Consider the following 9648-nt stretch of genomic DNA (forward strand, 5'->3'; position numbering starts at 1 on the left):
AAATGTATCATTGTTTATTGAAGTAAAGGTTGTGTAAGCCTTAAGGATAGAGGGAAAAAAAAGTCCCGGGCAGCATCAAGGTATGACTGTCTATCTGTATGAAGGCAAAGCAGGGTGGTGAGAACACAGTACTAACAAAATCCTTCACTGCATAAGTACAAATTAGTTACAAATGTTAGCACATTATTCCCACATGAGGTTGGAATTCCTAGGATTTCACCTAAAATGTGGTTACTGATATCTGCCAAACAGTGCTTGCTGTATAACAGCTTAACTTGTAGCAGGCGGAGGTGCATGAGTTCACGTTGTGTGTTGTAGGTCCAAATTAGTAACCATATCACACTACTTCACGGCATTAACCAGCAATCCATCAAACACCTTTTAATTGTTGATTGTTTCAGCCTCGTGCGTTTTGTGATCATTATTGCTGTTCCATATCACTGTGTTGTACTTACACGCATAATGCAAAAAAAGCCATTCCATTTTGTTGTTTTACCCACAAAGAATGGTCTCCAATTTTATGGATATAAAAAGGGTTGTAGGTTTTAAAATGGCATGGAGTGGGCAGTAAATGGAGCCAGTGCATGTGTTGCATGGGCCTGTACATTTGTAGTTGTGTCAACAAGTAAGAAAAATATGTAGTTTGAAAAGAGTAGGTGAAGGAAGGTAGCATGGTATGCACACCAAAAAACACCATTCTTTTCTCCATTTTATTACTTAAATGACACCAAAACACCTCTGTAACCTAAATGATGCCAGCTTTTATCATGGTACCCACCAGTTGCTTGAATGGAATATTATTGGCAACACCAGTCATCTTCCTCATGCAGTCACTTTCCTGACATGTCTACATCGGGTTTACTTTTACTGTTGATCCACTGCTTCAAGCCTATAGATGCTGCCATCTTTGTCAGTTACTGGCACCTCAAAAAAAATCAGATGGAGTGAAAGGAGAGGAAGCTTGGGTGGAGTTGAGGAGGGATGAGCAAGCAGTAACCACCATGGCTGACTTTAAGTGTTGAACACGTGAGACCGTGACCTTAGTGGATTTTTTTCTCTTTATTTTGAAAGACCCTTTTAAAGCCCAAATTATATTTATTGCATGCGTGTGGCCACGAGGATCCTTTTGACTCGTTACTTAAAATGCCAATGAGGGTTGTATGCAAAGACCATCGTACACACCAACAAACCTGTGTGAATACGCCTGTGTATGTAGACACCCAGTGTGCATCTGTTTGTTCACCTCCTTTTTGAGTATACCCAACCATTAGCCCCCCCCCCCCCCCCCCCCCCCCCCCCCCCCCCCCTTCACACATACAGTGACAGAATGCCTTTCCCTTTTTGTGTGCCCTCCAAAACCCAACCAGCGCAGTCTCGGTTTAAACCGGATGGGTTCAGCCAAAGAGAATTGAAACTCGAAGTAACGCCGTGATTCACCCACAACGACTCGTCGTTGAGAGAGGTTTAACTGAGACACAACCAATCATGCTCGTTTAGATTCCTCTGGAACAGAAACATTTAAATGTTTTACCACTCAGCTACATACAAATACTTTAAAGGTCCAATGTGTAGGAATTTCTCCCATCTAGCACTGAGATCCTGTACCACAGTCAACTCTCTCGCACCACACAGTAGTACATATTACAGCTACGTTAGCCTTCACGCTTCAAAAAGCCGGTCTTTTGCTTGAGAATCGAGATCATTCTTAGTGTACACAGAGTTTACTGAAAAGAGAGGTTTTAACAACTCACTGTAGCGGTTTGTTTTTCCAGTCGTCGTCCATCTAGCGAGTCAAAAACAGTCTAGGTGGGAGAGTAAAGATGGAAAGCTCCTAAAGCTTAGTTTTATATAAATGCACATATATTTTTTTTTTCATTAGTGAAAAACAATATTGACCTTGTAGTTGAAAAAGGAGCCTCATATGAGAAGATTTCCTCCTACGAAGTCCGTCCATTCCCATTCGGAGATCGATTCTTTTTGACTGGCAAAGATGGCTGCGAGCGGACACGACAACCGCCGAGTGAGTTGTTCAAAAAACTCTTTTAGTAAACTCTGTGTACACAAACAATGTTCTCAATGCTGACGTTCATGTGCAGAGTCCCTGGGGATACTTGGAGCAAAGTTTCATGCGGTGTCGAGCCTTCTTAGTGTTTTAAAAAATAGATTTTGATGCTATCATAGAATTGTCCCTAGCACTCCTATTCAAAAGGCTGTCTGACCGAAAACCGATAATACAGTCAATTTTAAAAGTGGCGCTTCCGTCCTAATTATGCTTTTAAACGATAGTTTGACTCTGGTACATTCAGTAACCCTCTTGTTGTCCTTGGGGTCAAATTTGACCCTTTTTCAGTTAATTGTTGATGGTTTTTTGTCACAAAAAATTGGCCGTCAAAATAAGCGTTACATTAAAAACATCAAAAAACGTAGGAAAAAAACGTCAAAAAAAGCAACCCACAACAATCGAAAAAGTGATAAAAATGTCGGAAAAAGTGACCATGGTTTTTCATGGTTGATGGGAAGACTACACAAGGGTCACATTTTGGCGAGAGTTACGCTTTAAACCAGGCAGCCACCTGTTCTTGTGACTTGAGTACAGTTGTTTGCATATTTGCATTGCATATTAGTGTCAAAGGCACACGTCCCATGATACCCTGGATTCTAATATGACCTAGTATTATTCATCCCTCTCTCTCCCAGTCATCTCTATTTCCGGTTTGACTCTTAAAATTCCCCAAAACACCCTAAAAATCTAAAGATATTTATTTGGCCGTGAATCAAAGAAGTATTTCTGTTTGAGTTTTGTTCCGCAGTAAAAAGTAGTAGACTGGCAGTCTGCTGTCTAACCGGTGCCAAAATTAAATCCCCTATGCTGTCTAACAGTACAAACATTCCCTCCCCCCCCTGATAAGAAAAGCCCAGATACCTGGAGAAAAGGGTGCGCTTCATTGGTCATGGGAAAACCAAAAGAATTTCCACAATCAACAGACGATGTCTAAATCAGTAGTGTAAAATATTTCTTTATTTATATTGAAATTTTAGTTTCAAGAATCCAACAAACTGCTGATTTTGTAATAAGCATGTGCAGAAAATGAAAGCACTCGGTCCGTTTAGGACGAAAAGATAAGGTTTTTAAGCAGTTTCGTGCTGCTGAATTGTTCCAGAAAGTTATGTGACCTTCTGAGTACATAAGCAATCAGCATGTTTCTGTTATATACTTTAATCCTAATGCTGTCCAAATTTCTGGAAAATAGCTGATTTGCTGAAAAGTAGATTCCTAAAGATGTTGATACCTGGCTCAACATTTGGTTCGAGACCGTTAAAGACGGTACACATTTTCAAACTTTACTGTGGCTGTCTGAATACTAGTTTTCTGGTTGACCCCTTGACACTTGATCTAATAGGCAGATTGCCATGAAATTTCCTTTAGCATAAAAAATAAGGCCGTTGTTTTTTATTTGTATTATAAGACCAAAATCAACAATACATTAGCTGGAGCTCAAATGAGTATTTGGGGCTCTCTGGCACAGAGGAATAAGCTATATTAGGCTTTGGGACCAATATATAATACCACTAGCCTTATCCTCTAATAATTGACGGTTTAGCCCCACTTATGTAAAGAGTCTTAGAATAGCTAAAAGCTCAATTGTAGACCTCCAATTTTAGTTTGGACAGTTTTATGTCCGAATCATGTTCCACATCTGAACGTACACATATGTAGAAACGAGCTGAAGGCATCATTTATTTCTGACATCGACGGGGGGAGGGATGCCCAGACTGGAACTTACTGACCCCTAACTGCCCTTGACCAAAATGTTGAAATGATGGAGGGAAGTAGCCAAGACGGCTGGTTGGGTTTAAGATTTTTTGAAATTGACAGAGATGATAGAACACGATTTGCTAGTGTTTATTACATGTATTGTTATTGTTAAAGAGTATGTGTACAGATAATTTAAAGCAATGTTTTGGCACAAATGTGATTGTTCGGTATTTAGTAAGTCTATGAAATGTGTAATGAAATGTGAATTTGAATTTAAGGAGCAAAAATGTTAATGAGGCCAATTTGTTTCGTGGCCATTTTTCTAAATATGTAACATTCCGACTTTCCAAGGACTTAAAGAGAAGCACAGGAAAACGACCACTGTTTTCTCCATTTTACATTTGTCTGGGAAAGTGCGCCATTTCTACTTCTATTATACTTTCTATTTTCTTCTATTTTCCTTATAATATCAATATCCATGTTCCCTTGTGTTGAACGTTCTGATGATAAAATATTGTAGGCTTGCACTTGAAATGAAGTTTAATGTTGTTATGATCTTGTTGTTGTGCTTTAGGGAAAAAAAGAGAGAGAAAATCCTCCCACGTGAGTGTTCTTTATGCCAGCCCTTTACACTGGTGACATTCGTTTTTTTTCAACTTTTTTTTTTTTTTCTTGGACAAAGAGTAAAAATTGTGTGTGTCAGTGATTTCAAACATTGTCCAATAGGAACTTTTCATCCGCAGTCACTTTTTAACGGCATCTGCCGTTAAATATGTCAAATGTGTTGGCTGATTTCCAAAGTGTTTAATACGCAGCAATAACATGTACATTTACACGAGTGGAAGAATTAGAAATCCTTGTGCTTTATAGTCAGTGGTGCTCTAAAAAAAAAAAAAAAAAAAAAAAAAAAAAAAAAAAAAAAAAAAAAAGGACAGAGGAAATGTACTAATTTGAACTGTCAAATATTGTAAGTTGACAAGTTTGTACGTTAAGTCTAAAAATTCTGTTTAAATGTTTACGTGTATGGTGTGGTCCCTGAACTCAAAATCCATGAAAATATCAAATATGTGACCTAATGGCAAGAAATAAGAATTATTTAAAGGAGCGTGCCGACTTATTGAAACTTTAGCTTGTTCATCATATCCCCCAGAATTAGATAAATTCATACACACCCTTCTCAAATCCTTGCATGTCGTCAACCTAGCCTAGATCAGCACAGATCCAGGAGGTAACCGGCTCCAACTGACCTACTGCTCCCAATAAGTGACAAAACAACACCGACATTTTCCTTTTTACATGTTGTGTGTGTGTATAGTAGGGTGACCAGACGTCCCCGGTTTTGGTGACCTGTCCCCGGCTGGATCTATCCCCGGAAATGTCCCCGGTTTTCACTGGGACTGACAGACCCGAAATTGGAATGAAAGAAAGAAAACCTTGACCAAACGGAGCCGAGAGTCGCTCAAGCCAGCGCTGCTCAAAGATGTTTGAGAAAGCCGTATTTTTACGATGCTAAAAATACCGATAATTTACATGGAGTCTGGTGGGTTTAGCGAATTCACTTTTATGTTTTAAAAAAGGATCTTAATCTTTAACAGAACGGTCAACCTCCTTAGGATCAGACCTTTAGGGGGGGCTCAGCCCCAAATGAGAACAGCTCTATGTCTAATGTTCCTTGTTTTAATTTTTACAAAAATAAAAACATGACATTCTGAGCTGAAAATGTCCCCGGATTTTGTCTGAGAAATCTGGTCACCTTAATGTATTAACTTCTCTAACTCTGGGGAATACGGTGAATAAGCTAAGTCTTAATAAGTCGGCGTGTACCTTTTTTAATGGAAAATTAAAAAGTGACACTACTCAGATCAAAACTATCACTATAAAAGAAACAAATAAACAAGGTCACTTTTTGCTTTTGTTTGCCGTAGTGATATTTAAAACCAGACCATAAACATAACTAGTAAATTTATTCTCTAGCACCAGTGGGATCATAAGCACAGAAAAAAAAAATTAAATTTGCTTGTAACTAAGCTAACACTAAGCAGGATTGTGCATTTTGTGTGAATAATAGTTTTTTTATTCCGTGTTCTCAATTTGACAAGCTACCCAGCAGCATATGTAGTGTGGCGCAATATCGAAATTTTGATTCTGCATGATGAAAATGACATTTCCCGCTTCAGATGATTTGATGGGTGTATGGGAATAGCTTGTTAGAGTCCGGGAAGCGAATACATTCTTTTTAACATATTTTAGCGAGATAACTTGTTGATAACCAGAAAACGAATGTAATAACATTTAGCCTGCAAACAAGATATGAGGAGGTATTCATTTGGGTAAATAAGAAGTTGTGTGAACAAATTATTTAGGACCCTAAGCTATGTGCACACAAGATAACTTGTGTGAGCCAGATATCAATTTGTTCACTGAACCCTAACTTTTTAGCCAAATAACTTCTATGAAAGAGATGTTAGAGCTGAGGTAGGTGGCTTTTGTTGTGGTGTAGAAGAAAACTGGACTTCTGCACCTCCTCCTCGGCTCTGTTTTCAGGCTTTAGAACATCTAGCCGTAACGGAAAACTTTGGCCAATCACAGGACATTTCCGAGATAGAGAGCGTTCCTATTGGCTGTTCTGCAAAGACGCGCGTGCATGTCCCTTCAGTAAATGTTCCGCTCAAAGCTCAGGGCTGCAGCTAATTCAAGGCTTAACCCTTGTGTTGTCTTCCCATCAACCTGCAACTTTGTGTTTTCTGGGTCGAAATTTCGACATTTTGACGTTTTTGTAGATTTTTTTTCCAATTTTGTTTTTTGGTAGATTCCCAAACATTTTTTTCCTCACATTTACCAAATTTTTTGTCTCACTTCTTTTTAACAAGTTTTTGTCACCTTCGGCGATTTTTTTTCCGATTTTGTTTCAGCGTTTAAAAGAAAATAAAGGGTTTTGTTGAATTTTTCCTGCATTTTTTTTTTGAAGCTTTTTCCAACATTTGTCACTTTTTTCAACGTTTTTTCGGTCGTAGTTCTGATATATTATTCTTTTGTAAACGGGTCAATTTGACCCCAAAGACAACAGCAGGGTTAACTTTAAAATAAGACACTTTGTCATCCATCTCCATACAGTACATATAGAAAAGAAATTGCGTAATACTTTTGGTTCAGGGTGGTGAGCTGGTCGGCTGGAGTTAGCTTAGCACGAACGCTGGTCCGTTTCCTGTTACACGGCCTCCTTGTTCAGATTGCAGCATTAGCCAACCGGAGGCTGAAACCCCGAGGAGGTCTCATTCTCAGGGGCGTCAGACTCTGGGTTTTTTTGCAAAGTACATATCACAGCTTTAACTCCTGCAAACTAGATAACTTGTAAAAACAAGGTTGCTTGCTTGTGAATATATAAGATGAATCTGTGAAGGGGTGGCCTCTGGCTCGCCCCGTGGGTGCGTTCGCAACCAGGGGTGCGTTCACAACCCTGTGGGCTGGGTCCTGCGGCAGCCCGGGTTCGGGTCCAACCTGGGGCCCTTTGCTGCGTGTCATCCTCCGTCTCTCTCTCCCCCTTTCTTGTCTACTTATAACAAAAAGAAGATGAATCTGTGAAAACGTTTTGTGCATTTGGTTTGAATATCAGATGTGAGAATTGGTGGCAGATCTACAAAGATATGCAGGGTTCATATTATGCTCATATGGGGATTATAAAGCCTTATGTGAGGTGGACACTGTGACAAACCCAAGCTGAAACCCCACTCACTCCCCTGCTGCCATTGGTTTGACCTGTAATAGAACTGTTTACAAGCTGCTGAGTGTTCAAAGCTATTCTAGTGAGTCATGTCTTGTAACCTGATTTAGTGTTATTGGATCAAAGTTTCACTCTGACTTTTTTTTGGAGAATTTGGGGTGTCAAAATACACCTTTTTTTATGCCTGAACCCATATTGGGGTCTGTTGCCTTTTACTTATTACCAACCATAACTGTTCAAACTTAGATGTGAGTACTTTTCAAGTTGTTTCAAGAAGCTACGAGGAAGTTTCCCTGCAGAAAACGTCTCCGCTACGTAAAACACCAGTAAACACCAGATTTGTGTTGCAGTCCCACAGAATCGATGTTTTTTTTCTTTTTCTAAAGCTGTGCACTTTTGTCCAACATTCATGCCGAGAAGAGGCACAGACTGCAGCAGGGAAAAGCAACACAAACAAAGGGTTCGAAGGCTAGTCTTAGGAGTATGTGTTCATCAAGAATAATCTATAGAATCTACCTCTAGAATCTATAGAATCTACCAGAGCACATAAAATCCCTCGCTTTTGACATGGACACACAAGCACAACAGCTCCATATAATGAACCCACATCCACGGAGAAGCATGTTCTTTGGAACAAAACCCAAATAACTGCCGATCAATTCTGTTTTCTACCCCGGACACATCATTTCTACCTTTTATACTTTAAAAAATGTCCAAAAGATGAGTAAAAGCAACATGTGTGACTTGCTTGTTGTGATTTTCAGTCAGTGTCATACTGTCATACGTTTCAGAAAAAAATACACAGATAATTTTCTCTGTAAGCCGCATTTTTGTTTAGAATAGAAAGTGCCAAATACTGGTGTACTCTTGCTTTCCCATCTTCACAATAATTGAGATAAATTATTGTATAGATGATTTATTTTTGTTTTATTATGTTGCCAAAAGAAAGCCAATAAAGAAAAGGAAAATTTGGCTTCATAAAAGGATCGAAGAGTGTCTTTATTGTGGGACTGGAAATAATGAAACTGTGCTACTGTGTCATCATTGGTTGGTCAAGACAAGGTAAAAATGTAGCAATTACACTACAAAATGACAATACAATACTAGTTTTATTATCGATATATTGCATCATTAACTTGTGAAAACAAAATTTACCAGACCTATAACTAAAAAAAACTTGATTTTCCTAAGGTGGAAGCAAGGATCAGTTGGTTCATTTAAGTGTAGTTTTAGGAAAATAATACTTGCATAAAACTGTATAAATGCAATCTAGTTAAGTAGTGTCTTTTAAGTTTTGACTTTAAGTTTTTCAACTAGTACTCTGTTGTAGCTGTTTATGTATTTATTTGTAAAATCTTGCAAAGCTTTATTTTGATCTTTGGTACTTTAAGCATTTGTGAAGAATAATAGGAAGGTTGTATTAGCTACAGACTGTAGTGGCTTTCCAATAAGTAACTATAAGTGCTGCAATGTCAACACTAATTGAAGGATGCCTGTTACGTTCTCTAATGCTACTCTGCCCCCCCCCCCCTCCTTCCTCTTGCCACAACTTCCGGTCATACTGGGAGGAGTTGGTGTACTACTCTCTGCTGGTGCATATGATTTGGGAATTGATTGACTTGTTTTCTGAAGCTGGTAAGGCTTCTCTGCCATTTGTTTTGACCCCCTTTCCCCCCCCCCCTGATGTTACGACCCTTAAGTTGTACGCCTAGGGGAAGCTAGGAAGTAACACAAATCATAAAGTCAAACTAACAAAGGAGAGACTGACAAATCAGTACCGTAGCAAGTATCTTTTATTACACAACTTAAAGATATGCATGCATTTATCTATACACTACCGTTCAAAAGTTTGGGGTCACCCAAACAATTTTGTGTTTTCCTGAAAAGTCACACTTATTCACCACCATACGTTGTGAAATGAATAGAAAATGGAGTCAAGACATTGACAAAGGTTAGAAATAATGATTTGTATTTGAAATAAGATTTGTTTTACATCAAACTTTGCTTTCGCCAAAGAATCCTCCATTTGCAGCAATTCCAGCATTGCAGACCTTTGGCATTCTACCTGTTAATTTGTTGAGGTAATCTGGAGAAATGTCACCCCACGCTTCCTGAAGCAGCTCCCACAAGTTGGATTGGTTGGATGGGCACTTCTTGCGTACCATACGGT

The sequence above is a fragment of the Etheostoma spectabile genome, chromosome 16, assembly GCF_008692095.1.
Source record: "Etheostoma spectabile isolate EspeVRDwgs_2016 chromosome 16, UIUC_Espe_1.0, whole genome shotgun sequence".
In the NCBI taxonomy this organism is placed as follows: domain Eukaryota; kingdom Metazoa; phylum Chordata; class Actinopteri; order Perciformes; family Percidae; genus Etheostoma; species Etheostoma spectabile.